General features: G+C 39.1%; 1 pseudogene; it reads right to left on the bottom strand.

Annotated features, from left to right (window-relative positions):
- LOC128355183 (xaa-Pro dipeptidase-like) overlaps window positions 1-3,069 on the bottom strand; it is a 39,210-nt pseudogene extending 36,141 nt beyond the window's left edge.
- Between the last annotated feature and the right edge of the window lie 15,003 nt (window positions 3,070-18,072).

Here is an 18,072-nt window from a genome sequence, read left to right on the forward strand (position 1 = left end):
GAGAAACGTGTCTGCCAGTGGTTGGATCTCATCCATTTGTTCCATATCTGCATTTATTATAAAATTTAAAAGTAAAATTCAGTTGGAATTAAATTAACAACTATTTCAACATTACTGTTGTACTGTATGAATATACATCTGCCATCACAGTCACTTTCTAGCTATATCATTTTTAAGAGACATAAAAGTGATATTTTAAGAATAAAACCTTCTATATTTTACTCACAGCATATTAGAATTTATTATTTATTTTTTACATCTGCACCATAAGAAGAACAACACACATTAAATTAATCTTTTTGTCTCATGCAGAGCAGCAGGGGAATGCTACAGCATCTGTTCTCTACACAGGTGAACACAATCAACTTCTTCAATCATATCCTATCATATCATATAAGGTGGTATTGGTATTATTCCCCTGCTGCTTTTAAGAAGAAAAGAAAACATTAACACCATTGGTCTCTACACAATATCTTCTGGGAGAGCATGGCGGTAACTCCATTGTTTACATTTGCAGAGTAAAAAAAGATAGGTGATATTAACTCAGACATGTTCTTGGTGGGGCTAATGAGACCTGAAAAAGAACTAATTTTGCATTTAATTAAGCTTTCCAAGGACATACAGTATGTATTTCTGGAGAAGCTGAGCTGTGGGAGTATATTGAGGCATCTGCTTTCTCCCATCATCTAAAGGCTCTTTGTTTGTTTCCTCCAGGTAAATAATCTCCACTTTAAATTGTATCAGCTTAAAATGGAACAGCTCTCAAAAACCTTCCTTTTCCTTTTTATTTCGTTTCATTCTTCTCGATGCTCTAAGAATCACTATAGCAATAAGCACAGGAGGATACACAAACAGGATTATTTAGTGTGGGCATGCTGAAAATCAATTCAGTATTGTTGTAGAAGCCAGTAAACGTGATTCATTTCCTGTGAGCCATGCATACTGCACAAAAGCCACCCAAAAACATTGAGCCAATTGTAAAGCCAAAATATCGCTCTTTGTAACATATGGTAAGTGTGTCGACCCATGGATACTTTTATAAAGAAAACAAATGTCAATTAAAGTGCATACTAATGCATATGAAAAATCCTCGCAAACATCTGTTCATAGTATATCTTCATAGCTTCCTTTATGTCATAGGTTTTACAAACAAGGAAAGTGCAGTTTCCATAGCAATACCCTGATTGAACCAATGTTATTCATTAGGGCCCGAGCACTTCACAATGCGAAGACTCTATTTTATCTGTAGGAAAAGCTCTGTGTTTTTTTCTTCCAAAACAAGTGCATTAAACTCTTCAAAATTTCCACATGCATCAGACCTGGTGAAAAATGTGATATCTTATGGGTCCCAGAAATGGCCATGGCAAAATGGTTCCATGGCGCCCTCTAGAACACCTTAAAATTTGTCCAGATGCACAAAGAGTTGGCACACTGTCCGTCCAACAGAAAGTTGTCCATTTTGATTCAAATTTGTGGTTTTAGTACTATTTTTTTGCCATTTCCAGTTTTTATACCTTAACAAAGTCCTCCTAGATATTTGACCCCACCGACTTCAAATTTAGTCTGTATCATCTTAAGACCTTGTAGGCGGAAAGCTATCAAAATCTTTTGTCTGTGTTATACATGGTGGGCATGGCAGTGTGGCAAATTCTTATGTTTCACCATGTAATTTCAAAGCCTTATAAATTCACTCCACATTGTCTGATCTTTTCCAAATTGTATATGCTTGTTAAGAGTCCCGGTCCGAAGATATGTACAGGCTGATATTTAGTGACAGTCAAAGCACTACCTACTGCCAACAGGAAGTAATAAGCATAATTCTTTTACTATTTACCAGTGGCGGCTGGTGAAATTTTTTTTTGGTGGGGCTGGTGTGCCAACAGATTTCCCTGCCTAATCTAGCATAAGCATTCAAATGAACAGTCGGAAAATGACTACAGTTCCACAATAATAATTTAATTTCATAGAAAAAGTAACAATTTACAGCTATAATCAGACTTATAGACAAATACTATACAATACAATAAATGGATTAATTCACAACAAGGGTTTGATTTCAGCTGAATCTATACAAATCAATAGTGAGTGAGTGAATGAGTGAGTGAGTGGAGGGGGGAGTGTCTAAGGTGAGTGTGGGTTGAGAAGAGAGAATGAAAGAGAACTTTTCCTATTAAAATGTAAAAACATAAAACAGATGATTTTAATACCCTCTCTAATCAAGACAAAAAACAGCATCAGTGTCATACATTCGTCACAGCCTGTCACAGCATTCTCCACAACTATATTACAATTACATAATATTACATATTGACAACAAATAACTATATATACACAATTTAAAAGACACAAGAATGTCTCTGGTCCTCTGTGTGTCTGTTCCTCTGCATGTCTTCTCCCAATATTATCCGTTTCTTTGTGGGTGGCTCCTGAACAGGTCCCCTGTACTCCTCTTCCTCAGTCAGATTAGGAACAGCCTCCCTGATCCAATACATAAGTTTTATGAGTCAGTTGTGAAAACTAGTTAGGGATATATTAACCAAACCCAAGGTTGTTATAATTATTTCATCTAAACTTCACAGATAAATTAATAATTTGAATAAGATGACATAAGCATTTAAGGCTACACATAATTTATGCAGAGAACAATTAGGCTAGGCTACATAATAATGCATTTAACATACCTGATAGCCTGCATGCGGTTCATGAATGCCTGGGTGATTCCTGCGATGTAGACAGCATCGAGGTTTCAGTTTCAGTTCCAGCTCCTTAAGGAGAAGTTTTTCCTCCGTCGTCCGTCTTGCAAAAGGGTAGATTAATAATGGTTTAACCGAATTTGGTGGAAGCTGCTCTTGAACTCCGGTTGTCACCGCCATCGTCGTAGCACGTATTTTTTTCCCCGCCGTAGCGTAGGACAGAGTCTGGGAGTCGCAATACGAAAAAAACTATCGCTGGCTCCTCATGTAGTTTTAGCAATCCTAAACCTTCACGCATGTTACGTAGCAGTTGGGCTGAAATTTCCAGCGCCCCACCGGCGTTAAATTTGGCGACGTTGATAGGCCAATTATTCATAATTTCTCCCTAGCAACCATACCGGATTGGCTGTTTAGCTGCAGGTCAGGGGCACTTCTGCCGAGCGCCCCATGAGAGAATGATACACTGTCTGTCAGTGGAAATTCACTGTTTAATGAGTGTCAGTTGGTGGAAATGTTGTTTAAATGATTTAAATTGCATGTAGGCACACACACTATTAAGTAAAACTGGCATTGATTATTTTTTTTTAAATGTAAAAGATATTTTTTCCCCTAAACAGCTGGCGGGGCGGTGCCCCAGCGCCCCCTATGGGCCAGCCGCCACTGCTATTTACTCCAGGAAAATACACCTGAAATTGACTCAGCTAAAATTTAAGACCTTGATGATGCTACTTCCTGAAGCTCATCACCAATAATCATTGCCATGGCAACACATTCTGTGCCATTAAAATACAATTCTGTTTTTGACAGGCAAAGGAGGGCAGCCAGTTAACATTCTATGTACGTCTTTGACATGGGTGTGGCAAAGCGACTCAACAGCGCCCTCTTTAAAATGTAAAAGTTGATACCCCTTCCAGATTAATGTAGACAAATGACATGTGGTATGCATATCTATCATGACCAGTCCAACAGGAAGTCGGCCATTTTGATTCAAATTTGCAATTTTTTCAATTTTTTCCATTTCCACGCCTTGTACTCCTCCCACAGATTTGACTCCACAGACTTCAAATTCACTCTGTATCATTTTCAGACCTTGAAGATGAAAAGCCATCAAAATCTTTCGCCTCTGTTATACCTGGTGGGCGTGGCAGTGTGGCAAATCTCAATGTTTCGCCATAAAGCAGGAAGTCCTCAGAACTCCGACATACATTGTCCAATCTGCCCCAAATTCGTCACGCATGATGAAGACACTTGAATGTGTTCAGGGTTCATAGCCACCTACTGGACCCAGGAAGTCAGCCTTATATGATAAACATAATCTGATTTACATGTAATTCACATGGTGTGTTCTCAACATCATACACTACAATGAAAACCGGGGTGCACAGACCTCTGCATGCCTGCTGTGCGAGCCTTCCGACTGCGTCACAGCCCAACATTTGTGGAGAATGAGGACCCATTAATCGATGTTTGCAGCTTTAATTTCTTTTCCTGGTAATGTATTTTGCGCCCTGGTACTCTGTCAAGTGGACCTGGTACACTATCATGTATCATTAGCTGTTGTAACCACAATGGTCCAGTACAACGCCTGCATTACTGCTGATACTCCATCTTTCTCTCACTTATCAACAAGACCCTGAGATACTTGAACTCCTCCACTTGGGGAAGCAACTCACACCCAACCCAGAGGGAACAGTTCACATTTTTTACCGGTAGAGCACCATGGGCTCAGATTTGGAGGAGCTGACTCTAACCCTACTTCACATTTGGCAGCATGAGGTCATGGTGTGTTGAAAACAACAGAACCATAACATCTGCAAGGACCAAATGGCTCACAGAAATGGACCCAGTAACCTATACTCATACTCCACAAGGTCGCCTGAAGGAGAAGGTCACAAGCTTTCTCAAAATCCAAAAAGCACACATAGGCTGGATGTGCAAACTCCCATGACCCTTAAGTATCCCTGTAAGGGTGAAGAGCTAGTCCACTGTTCTGCATTGTTCCTCCTTAATCGGGGGTTCAATTAGCCAGAGCCTACTGTCTAGCACCATGGCCTAAGTTTTCCCTGGGAGGCAGAGCAGTGTGATCCCCTAATAGTTGGAGCAGTCTTAAAATGCTCCAACACTTTAATAAACTTAATAAAAGTGCATTAGTAGTGAATCTTGGCAGACTCTACAGGCGAATCAGAATAATAATACATGTATCCACAAATTGATCTGAAAATCTGATAGATGTGTTTGTCTTTCATATCTTCTGGTATTCCATATTTATCATAGCCTAAGGCACACTTGATTATTATTGTACATTAACATCATCTTTCCTGTGTGAAGTACATCATGCAGTCCTTATAACTGCTACTGATGACAGAATAAAAAACACTGATTGAGGTATTCAGTATTTCAAAGCAAATCTCAGCAATAAAACATGACCCACCACAAGAAACCTATAATTCTTCACAACATTAAATCAATTTGGACTGCAAAGTAACAGCTAAGTCTAGAAAGTAAAAAAAACTAAAAACTAAACTAAATACATCAAAAATAGTCAAATAAAACAAGCACCCCGCCGAGCTCCTCCAGGATCAACACATGTTTGTAATTGATGTAGGTTGAATGTATAACATAAATACATCCATCACATCCAGTTTGAATCCAGAGAGATAACCAGTATAGCTTACCAATATTAATATTTGAAAGCAGAAACATCATGCCAATGAGAATATTAAGAGCTGCAACACAACCATCATAGACTCATATTCCAACTGTAGTTGATGAAATATTCCAAATCCACACTATAATACCAAACTGAATCCTCAGTGCTTGGTCTGTGGCTTTAGTCCATCTTCTCCACATACCCAGCTGGTAATCCTTTCATGAAGACAGAGATGGAAAAACACGGGGGAAGATGGAGGGCAAGAGTTTGGCATTGAAAGGCTGGGATGAGGAAGTGAGGAGGAGGATATTTGGTGCTGAATGCAATGATGTTTGCCACTGACCCTGATAAGGCACAACACGCAGGATGATGCAGGGTAGAGAGATGACAAACTGAGGACCTTGACCAGGCCTGACATGCAGAGACTCGGTGTCACTTTAACATCCTGGAAAGAAACCACCAACTGAGTGCTCTGTATGATGCTGTGTGGTCAAAACACACAGGGCGCTTCTTCTTTCTTGCTTCAATGCACTTAGAGGCAGAGATACATCCTGCTTGAATGAACAACTGAACCATCACAAAAAGTCTCCCGTTTTTTAATATTGAATAAAAATAATCATTGCTGATGAAACTTTTTGAGTTATGATGGTATCATTGCTACTCATTCACATTTCAAATCTGCTTGCATGCAATATCGACAGTGTCAGTGTGCTACACTTCATTCAGTTATTGTTGTGAAAGGGATCCTCCTAAACCTGAACAGACATTCAAAGTACAAACTGTTTGCTTACTGAACCACACTAGACTGCACTTTTGCTTTTGCCCCAAGAGGAATTTCTGTCAAAATCCATTTTTAGATTCTTTCTCAGTCAGGAGGCAATAAAAACTGGTCTGGAAATGGTTGTTTCAATTATATGCTGTTATAAAACTTACCAAGTAAAAAAAGAAACTGTGTCTGCTGTGCTGATGCAGAATAACTGCATGACAACAATATAAACATGAACTTCTACAGTAGTAAACTATATGATTGTGATCTCTTCTAGTATCAGCTAACACTTCTGTCAAACACTTGAGGCAAGGGCATCAACTAGGCAACCACCATCTCTTCAAAGTCAGCCCTCAACAAGAGTTTGAATGAATAATTAGTTTCAGAGTAATTACATTTTCCAGCATTGTTGACTGCGGAGACCCTCTGACTGTGATCGCTCAGTGCAACAAAACTCATTAAAGAAATCACCAAACGCTCTCTAATCCTGACAGATTGAATCCCCATGGATAATAAATATCCCACCCATGTCCTTTCCCCGTTCTCACAATAGAATCAAACAACATCTTGTATAGCTCAGTAGGTACACCTCCAGATTTATTGGTTTGATTACCACTGAGCCCATCAGTGCTTAAAATTCATGCAATCGCGAATCTGTAAGTTGCTTTTTGAAATGGAATGCGCTCTTCACGACATACAATGGATAGTTTTCATTACTTTAATCTTTGAAGCTACACCCGGCACATTTTTAATGCAAAAATACTCCAGACTTGAATCACAAATTAGAGCTGCAGAACAGAGGAGCATCCCACCATCCCACCCACCCCAACTGAGAGCCTGTGGATTCATACTACTCTCTTCATTTGTACTCCTCCACATGAGAATGCTGTGTGGAGTTTACTTTAATCACATTATGCTGGGTAATGAAGTTAAAACATTTCAAAAAGTCTCACAGCAATCAAGGCACCTGATCATGTCAGAGAATTCTGTGTGTGCAGCTCCAATGAATGCTTTGAAATGAAGTGGTCATCCTCTTTGTGCTGAGATGAAAGCAGGTCAGAAAGCAGGTGTGTCGCATGAAAGGTATGCCAAGCGGAGCGTGGTGTGTCAGGACAGAGAGTGTTGGGTCACTGGCTCTGTCCTCGTGTCATATACTATCCTTCACAGTGGGCACACAGCAGCCTTGCATGACCTTTTCACAAAGCCCTGCAGTCCCTCCGTGTCCACAGTACTTCTCCTTCAACTGTACCTGCTCTGCCACATCCTGTCTGCCTTCTAATTAGCATTCCGCCATTACATCTCTCAAATGCCCAATACAATATCTCATTGTCCAAATGGAACTGATAAGAGCTAAAGAAATCCCTACTGGCAACATGCCTTTTCTTTTATAATCATCAGCCCTCAGGTCAAATGCTGATCCCACATGGGAACATGAGTACAATAAGAGAAACAGGTAGGATTGCTGGTACAATCCCCTTTTATCATGCTCCATTACACAAACAGGACAAGCTAAGCACATACTGGAGTGTGTGACAATGTTATCAGAAGAGATCAGTTAGATCATGAGATGAGGCATACCAGCACTATGCCATATCTATGGTCAGTAGTAGCAGTTTTAGCACAGCAGATGGCTCTAGATACAGCACGACTACACAGATCAGCTAAAACAATTACCCAAGCATCCCTGTAGCATTTTGTTTGGAATCATTCATTCAATGGAGACAAAATCCAGCACAAAATCTTATCTTGGCTTGGGTTTGAGGAGCAAAGATATTCTGGGAATCTGTGAAAGAAACACTGTGGCTGTCTTATCTGTGTCAGGATAAATATACTACAACCACTGGAACAAATGCTGACACTGATAAGGAACATAATGTTCTTTCGATAGAGAGAGGGTGGTACACATTTAACTGGATTGTTATAGATGCTTATGCCATAGCTACTTTCAAGCACTAGTCACCCAACACTCACTCACCTCTCTCTTTTCTAAACACTTATTGTTGCTGGTTGTATTCACCTCTTCAATCAACTACATGCATTTCAGACTAAAAAGGGACAATCCACAGCTCATTTATTACATTTCTAGTGTTTAGTCGACTTGTAAAGGCCTCATCAGCCAGAATTAACAAAGAAATTGTGACTTCAACAATATAGAAGAAAAGGAATGAAAAAGGGTAAAACTTTTGCTTACAATACCAAATGTTCTTGCATCTCTGAACAACAAAGGCAAGGATGAATACATATAGGAACTACAATTCTCTAACTGTTTTGGGGGAAAAAATACAAAGTCAGTCTCACTCTAGTATTTGAACTTGAGAATTCTTCATTCTACCACAAACTTTTAACAAGTGCACATTTTGGTTATTAAAGTTGTCTTTAAAACATCAAGAAAATGCACTTCATTTCCTTCTGAGCTTGTAGCAGTGGGAGTGCAGATGAAGATTGACAGGTGAAATTGAAGTCCTCCTTGCTCTCCAATTTGTCAAGCAGTCAAAAAGAAAACGTATGTTGCTATGTTGTGGAATGTAGAACTTGTTACCTGATGGTCTTTATTCTGTATTGTGATTAAATCAAACCAGAAATCCACCTTTTTACACCCACCTACTGTACAGCAGTCAAATAATGATGTGTACTCTAATTCATTGCAAGCTTGTGAGTTACATTTTGAAGGTTGAAACCCCCCCCCCCGGTTTACTATTATTTTAAGAAAGGTATAGCTAATTTGTATATTGTATAAAACATATACTATACATCTTTAATACCAATTGCATCTTTCCACATGTGTGTCCCCACCCCTCTGATAGCGAGTGGTACTTTAAATTAGGACCTATGACCAACATGAATTCAATAAATAGTTCCATCTATTAAATTACATAGGTGGAATTGGGTGTTTTTAACAGAGGTCCTTCAGGGCCCCAATACATTAGTATTTTTTAGGATTAGGTTAAAATGAAAAATCCATCTTGTTGCCTTCCACCTCTGCTCTGGACAAGTTCAACATGCCTGACACAGGATATTGACACAGGAAGTGCTGATTCATCACATCTACATCTGATCAGTTTACTCAGTCAGATTGGTATGTGTACTCTTTACTTTAACTGTGCCATAAATACAATAAAACATCACTGTTTAAAACTGTGCGGCACAAAAACAAAACATCAAATGGGCAGAAAAACAGCAGTTTGTGTGTGCTGTGCCTTAACAGCATGACACTGGTGGCAACTGTGGAGAGAGGGTTCTGTTGATTGCTTATGATGTATTGCTTTGCAATTTACCATTTAGATGTTTACACTCAGCAGAAGATTAGAAAAAGATGTAAGTCACAGAGGTCTAACACACCTCACTGTTTTATTAACCAAACCCACCCTCCCCAAAAACAAAAACGAATAATGCAAATACATTTACTTAAAAACACCATTACTGTTCTGTTTTAAGTACACATTATTTAATAGGTGTGATTCATTCAAATGAATTCCAGACACTAGTCCTGACCTTGACCAACAAAACACAGTTTTTTTTAGTTTTTTTTTTTTTTTTTGCTGTGTAGAGCAGACTACTTCATCATGAGGATTTTAATGCATCTGTCCTTTTGGTGGCACAATCTAGGCCAAGCACTGTGAGGATGTGACAAGGTCTGCTCAGCTGGCCATCCAACACAGTCTGATCTCAATAGATATCTGAATAAAAAGTGACCAGTCTTGGGAGAAACTTTAGATTTTAAAATTTGAGCCGGGGCATGGAAAGAGGACATCACATTATAGCTCAGGGAGATAGTGAGTTACGTGATCGGATGACTAAAAGAGGCTCAGGTGCTCGAAACAGAAATTTAATGATGTCCCAAGAGAAGACAAAGCCAAAGCAGTCTGACCCTGTCAAGTCAAAGCCAAGGATAGTTACCTTGCCAGGGCACGTGACATGTAAATGGGCTTGTCCTTCTTCATGCTTTGACATTTAAACGAACCTAAAATAATCTACCTCATTAAAATGTTACTGCAACTAGCAAAGTTTAGGGATAAGTGCAATGAATGTGCATAGTTGTTTGGTGTCAAATGAGCAGAAATATGGGCTCAAAAATAGTAGATTTCAGTAAAAGAGAGGCAAAAATGCTGGTGACATGCAACAGTGTTTCTGTCATTGAGCTGTATAAGCTTTTTCTACAGTGACAGATGGTGTGGTCAGCTTGAAAACAATGGTGAAGGACACAACATTCAATATGTCATAGAACATCCCTGCCTCCATCTATATTGACTTAGTGAGAGTGCAACTGAGACAAGCTAACATTAGGCTTATCTTACAATGCACTACATCAACTTTATCAGAGTGTGTCTCTATTCCCCAGATTGAACCCTGCACAGCACCCTCTCATCAAGCAGGTCCAAGGGTCAAATGGCTGCGCAGTCCGCCTCTTGTCAGATTTACAACATATGAGAGGCCTTGAGACACATTCTTACATTTTCTCAACAAAGCTCCTGACAGAGTACGGCGTCTCCCGGGAGATGCAATCTCCATCATCCCTACTGGCCTTGAGGATGCTCCTTGCTTCACTGTGTCAATTAAACTCAGAAAAAAAATCATGTCAACCTAAAATTATGTGCAGCCAATCCCACTACAGTTACCTTTTAACTGTGACTACTGTGCAATGCAGTATTTTCATATACACCACCCTGAATGTTTAACATTAGCTGTGAAGGTGAAATTAAGCACACTTTGACTGATATTCAAAATCAATGCTTTGACTGTATTGATATCAGCTGGCACAGTGTTAAAGGTTAAAGGTTCAAGGTTGGTTTTAACATCTGTTCAGGCCAATTCTGTTTATCAAAAACAAGTCATACAATCTAGCAGAGTATGCTCCAACTGAAGAACTTTTGAAATTGGTTGAACAGCATCTGATACTCCCTCCCCCAACTCCTTACAAATGTTGAAACACGGTGTCAGAGGCTGACAATTTTTGTGACTTACCAAAATCATGTGTGATGAGGTGAGGTTGGATTTCCCCTTCAAGCTATCATTTGTATGTAAACAAGTGCGATGGTATTAATGTCTTCCTGTAAAGATTGTCAGAATGTCTTGTCTGTGTTGAATGATTATCGTGTCTCGCCCTTCTTTATGACCGCAGGCTTTTCACCCTGCTTTCATGTGTGGCTGCTCAGAACAGCTATTCACACAGTTGCCTTCAAATGTGGTCACATGACATGATGTTAAGACAGCTTTTTAAGCAAACACTACCTTGACACTCACCTCAGCACATGGGTCAGCTACCAGTAAAGAGCTCCACGTTTCACATAGGAAATTATGCTGAATGCATTTATATATTTGTTTATATGCAAACTTTTCATCTCTCTGGCTATTGTAAACTAGAAAACAACATAAAAAGCTCTAATGCGTTGTTTCTGTGTCTGAAGGACACAAACAATGAAAGAAATAAGCTATGTGTTAGTTCTGTTTCAGAAAATATATTTTCACTGAGTATTTCCTTCTAATATAGTGCTCACCAGTGTCAGCAATATAAAAATACATAAGAAATCGTATCCCATAAATGTATGAATATCATTTCATAGAAATCACTAGATGGGGCAAGAAATTACTATTTAAGAGAGGGTTTCCCTTTGGCATCTATTTCATTTATTAGTTGCACAATCCCACAAATCCTATTGTTGAGATGAGGGGAGCATAAAGGGACCCTCATTTAATGCCATCAAGAAGAATAACCTGAGTTCCTCGACATACAGGAGAGATGCTTTATATTCAGGGAAAAAACGTGAAACAAAAACAAAATGATATGAAACTGAAAAAACACTTGGAAAATGGCACTTCAATGGAGATATTTGCAGCACTTTGTACATAAATACTGTTTTGATTTCCCAACACTACATTAAGTAAAGAGGATTGTAGTCTAAGTATTGGGGTGTCCATTAGCAGCTGTATAACATAGATTGAAGATTTAATTTCCAAAAGCTTCATACGGCTCCGCAATTCAGAGAAGGCTATTCTCAGCAAAAAAGAAAAAAAAACCCCTGCATGTTCAATTTCACAAACAGGCCACTTAAGGCACCCAAGTGTTCATGTGGAAATGTAGCTATAACAGCATGTTTATCCAAGCAAGTGAGAAGGAAAGACACAGATAGTGTAATATTTTAATAGCATCATACAGTATGACTGAATGTTTTTTAATTCATCAGATCATCTTAACACCTTTCCACATACACTTTCAAATGCAGCAGATATATTTTCTTACACACACTGAATCTCTCGGCTTTAAGTCCATTTCTGCTTCCACAGCCCTGCTCCTCTTAGACTATCCCTGCAGTGATAAAAGAGAAAGCCACTGGTGAGAGGAGTGCAGATATTAGTCTTCATCAGACCAGTGAGACAATGACACTTATGAAGACCTATGTCATTTAATATACATCACCAGCTTTATCGCTGACAATGGGAGCAGAAAGCACAAGCCAGAGCCTCAGGCTGCTCAAGGCTGGGCTAACCAGGAGGTAAGAAGAGAAATCAGCCTTGTCTTTCAAGGCCACCTTGGCAACCGTTGGGAAGTAGAAATGTTTTATTCTGTTTCAAAAAGTAACAATTTATGAAAGGAACACACTCCCTTTATAGCTTTCTCAACCTTTAACATATTGCATGTTTCAAGGTTTAAAAAAACATTATGCCTCTAGCAGAATGTCTCATCAACAGATCTCCCTCTGATTGTGTACAATCACGTCTACAATTGATTAATTGTCGAACTCAGTAATTGGTTATTACTTGACATGTGCACATGTGCTGTGGAAAGCGTTCAGAGATTTACTTTTTCTTCTCCTGCCACAGCCCAATTAAATAATGTCTTCTCTTCATAATGAGTAAAGAAAGAAAGAAAAAAAAACATTCATATATTCTCTGAGGCCTTTCATTAATCAATTTAGAAACGACAAGCAATTATTTCTCATGGTTAAAGTGCTTGCCATCAATCTGGACTGTCCAATTAGCCTATGCTCGCTTCTAAATGCACATTTCACTTGACCTCTTCTGCATGACTGTTGTGAAGTTGCTTGGAGTAACTTTTCAACAAGAAAGTTTAAAATAGATTTAATACAACAGCCAAAGGTTTCAAAGTTCACCTCCCATTTATAATTAATGCAATGGCACAGTTAACTGTAATGGAGTTTCATTTGAGTCACATGAGCAAAATGTCTAAATTCTATCTCAAAACATTTCAGATGCAGTTGCAACATGCTTGGCTGATATATTTGACTGCTGATTACATTGTCTGGAAAAATATAATAAAATTAAATATCATCATATGACAAAGTAGCACACTAATTACAATGAATCAGTGGTTCTCAACCTTTTTTTGGACTAGGACCTCAAAATCTGTTATCCAGATCCCTTACCACCCTCCATCATTTAAAATGTTCCTGGACTTTTTTGTTTTGTATGTGCTGTTGTTTACAAGTTGTTTGTGATTTTAAAAAAAATTCAGTAGCTTTAGCTTGGTACCAAGATTTTCTTTAGTTTAATCTCTGCCTTACTTTGGTTTTAATCTTGTCAGTTTGTAACCGCTTGTGTTCCTCATGAGTTGCCGTAGTCCTGCGCATCCCCTGCACATCGGCTCTGTGTTTAGTCTCGTTCGCTTTGCTGTGTTCATTGTCTGCAACATCCTGGTTGTCTTCAGTTTCTACCAATACTTGTATTTCCCTCTATATTTGAGTAATGCTCCACTCAGCTGTGTCTTGTTCTATGATTAGTTCCTTGTTCATTTATACCTGTCAGTTTTGAGTTTTTTGTGGTCAATATATCTTGGTGGTTGCTTTCGTTGCTTTGTTACTTATGCTATGCTTCTTGTGTGTCAAGCCAGACAGTTCTGTTACCTTTGTCTGTCTACAACCTTAATTTGGAAACAAATAGTTATTATTTCTTCAGCTCTTGTTGCCTACCAGTTGCTGCTGCATTTTTATCCACCTGCCTGCATAATTGTGACAAACTGTCTTCCCTGAATATTAATATTGATTATTATTCTGTGTCATATCATTAGAAAAAGGCATGTCATGGAATGCTAAATAGTAGATTTGATTTAATTGGACAGTTGGAATATCATTATTATTAGTTTCCCACAAAGCAAAAAAGCATTATATTTATGAGATGTAAATATAACGTTAGAAATTAGACATTCAAACTTTAAGTACAACTTGAAGCCACTTCCACCTGTAAGTAAATACCGGGATGAAAACATTGTGTGCATGCTCTCTGGGCCACATGTGTCCATGAGCATGTCCAATACTACCAACATCCAATTTAGCCCTCCAGCTAAGCTTGGATTACATTAGACTGCACAGGTGTTCCTAATAAACTGACTGTAGGCTTACTAACATTTGGATAAGTGCTCATAAACATGCATAAATAGACATGTTAACCATACTACACTGTTCAAATAAAACATTTAAATAGTTGTCAACTCTGTTGGTATGCCTGTGGACTTGATCTCCAATCTATTTCATGCATTTGCAGCACCAATTCTAACAGCCTAAACACAGTGCCGCAGAGGATGCCGATCTATCTCCAAAATGCTCAGATCATGAGTTTTTTAAAAATGTGATGAGTTTGAATGAGGAGTGAGGAGTTCTTCTCCCCTGTGGCAGGTCTGTCCAGCCTCACAAGGTCTTACAATCTAGTGGGCTCGACTGGAAATCCTGTTAATGCAGCACAGGACCTCGAGCTCCTTATCTGTCTTAATCAGAGGCTGTTAGAACAGACAGCAATGAGCAAGTGTGAGATCCTCTCTCTGATCATTACATCAGCTACTTATCAAATATCTGTTTCACCATGCGTGAATACAGCTGAGGGACACTCAAGCTGAATTTCAGTTAGATTACATTAATGATTACTTTTTTTATACTTCACTGGTGCTTATAGTTCCTTGACATTAGCCTTTTATTTCTCATCAGCAAATATTACAAGAAACCAATTACAACATTATGTACACCTAAGTAAAAGCTATACAGTAACAGTGAAAACTATTTGTATTTCCCTGCAATGCTATTGGATAATGGAGAAATGCTACATGTCATCCAAGCAGAAAAGAAAGCACATACTGTACATGTAGAAAACACACCACTTGTTTCTTTCTTGTCAATTAAGTGCGTCTGTTGTCTTCGGCTGAATCTCTATGAAAGTCACAGCACACCATTGAAATGTCATAGTGAGAATGTTTTTGCAAAGATTTAAATATATCTAGTGTGCTGGTGTTGAAGTTGTGCTATCAACTTGTCATCTGCATTGCACTGCAGTCTTACTTTTCGCTGGCAGACGGCCTTTGATTCCTTCAAAATGTCAGGCAAATCAGTTGTTATCTTGTTAGCGAGATGTTCCTAATGGTCTATCTTTAGTCATTCTCTTATGATCCCTGCTAGGTGATTCTTCAACAGTGACACCGCCTCCGATGACTCACTGAGCAACAGACACCAGAGATTATTAATGCTTTTTACAAAAATAGTTACACAGAAATAACAGCAGCAGTAACCCATGGTTACAGAGATGACGTCACCTGGTGTCATTGATCTCTTCCCGACTTCATTTCAAACTTCCAATAAATCCAAGGCGACAACACGCTGTGTCAGGATCTATTGTCTCTAAAGTCATTTTCATTTATAAAACAAGAAAAAAAAAACAATTTCAATTCATTTACTGCCACCCAACCCTGGAAATATAAGTCAATATTTTTTCTCCTGTGGGAGATGTGCCTGACTGGCGTCCCGGCTCATTTGAGAAATGTTACATCATCAAAATGGTTCAGCCCTTGAACTCTCTTTGGTAATCTTTGTAATAAGCAAGGGGAGAAAAGAAATAGAAAGTTTGCAGAGGAGAGAAGCACGGCAGTAATGAACCGGCTTCCTGCAGGGTAATAAAGGTCTGTGTCTAATGCCAAGGGCAGCCAGGCAAGCACGAAGACCATTACAGCTGAGCGGGCTGGCTTACAGCTCTGTCTGGGAGGCCAAAAACAGCTCAGAGAAAGCCTCCGCCTCCACCTGCTTTTGACTGCAGACACAATTATCGTGCGAGGTTGCAGCCAATATTTCCTTCTGGTGCCAAAGGTGAAGACATGTTAGAAATTTCATTTTTTTTAAGAATACCCCTTCTCCAAAAGAACAGGAGGTGAGTGTGATCCCCGGAGCATTTCTTCAGGACAGCAGCACAGAGGAGAGAAGCAGAACAGGGCAAACAGACCACAAAGAGACAGGGCTGGAAGCAGCGGCTCTTTCATTCTCAGGTTGCTGTTTGCAATGTTAAATAAAATAAATGCTCTGTAAATGCACTCCAAATGCATGCTTTGCTCCTCTGTAACTAATATGAAATCAGTTATAGTATGTAATTTAATTTCAAATGATAGCATTTTGTGAAAATACATACATTCTTGAGGCCAGGCATTTCCTAAGCTGACAAATAAAAAAAACATGAAAAGCACTCTAATTGCTAGAATTTTTTTTATTTAGTTGTTCAAGGGGAGAGATGCAGTGAAGAGTCATACAGAGATCTTTCAGCACAGAGCAAAATAATTTGCACAAAATGAGATGCAGGAAGTCATTTGAAATGGCACTGAGGCTTGAAGAGGAAAATTGCAGACAGTGATTTGTTAAGAAGTTCCATTAACTCTGCATTTAATTTTCTTGGACTTTGACAGCACACATAGTTGCACTGTACTGTATCTCACAGTATGATGAAATGAGTCAAAACTAGTTGCACTATAATATATATATATATACATACATAACTTCACAGTGTGGACGATTTAAGTAGAGCAATGTCACAAACTTCTCCCATGTGGCTCAAGGTAAAAGATACAAGCATGTCTGCCTACAAATCCCACATAAAGGAAAACTTCAAGCATAACTACTGTAACAGGAGAAAAATAAAAAAAACACTGGTAGATAGACAATTGCTGAACAGAATAGCAGAGGTTGATATTTTTGTGTTTATTGCAAAACCATTTATGCAGTATTCTTCCCAAACCACTGTAGTAATTGTACATGTGTTACCATCATAATCTTACTATTTATTATAGCATTTGTGGAACGTGTCTGACATAGATCAAGCAACGGCTGGACGGTATAGGCTGGATGAATGCTGATAATGCGCTGGGGGTGGAAGGGCCACCACTGAAAGAGGCAGTGGGCTATTTGAGACAGGTTTCAACTGTGAGGCATGAAATGTGGGATGAATCTTCATGTGAGGAGGAAGCTTGAGCCTGACAACAGTGGGATTAATGATTAAATCAATCTCATATTGACCTACATAACTTAAAAGAAACTTGGACCTTATGAGTTTGGAAGTAGTTTGCATCGGGAGATCTCTTGAGGAAAGTCAAAATTTCTGACCTGATTGGTAGTTGAGGGCTGGTGAGCAGTGACAATCATCAGTGTGTCAGTTGCAGCCAGCAGAGTGGCAACAACAAAAGTGGGCTTAGACTAAGGAGACTGAGCACAGGCATGGATGTGCAGCATCTTTTAAGTCTACCTCAGCAGTCCAAGAGAAGGCAAGGCAAGTTTATTCATATAACACATTTACACAACAAGGCAATTCAAATTGCTTTAAATAAAACATAAAATGCATCAAGACAGGACAAGAGAATGGGAGATGCAGTGGAGATGAGTTGGGTTAGGAGCGTGGCCACTTGACCATAGTCCCTGATAAAGCAGAGGTAAAAATTTGGCAAAGCTGAGCAACTGCTGGAGCGCTGATGTGGGTTTGCCACCACCTTGATCTCTTTCAGGTCTGTCTTCACTTGCCCACTTTTCAACTCTCAACCATTTGTGGTAATCATAGAAGATGTCACTGACCAGGACTTGGAACACAGTGGGGGTACTGGTCAGACCAAAACGCATACTCCAAGCAGGTGTACTCTATTTAAAATAAGGTAGTGAAGTACTTAAATGCTGTTTTCTGCTTGTATCCTGTAACCAGGTGGTAAACTTTTCTCA

This window comes from Scomber japonicus, chromosome 1, assembly GCF_027409825.1.
Source record: "Scomber japonicus isolate fScoJap1 chromosome 1, fScoJap1.pri, whole genome shotgun sequence".
Lineage (NCBI taxonomy): Eukaryota > Metazoa > Chordata > Actinopteri > Scombriformes > Scombridae > Scomber > Scomber japonicus.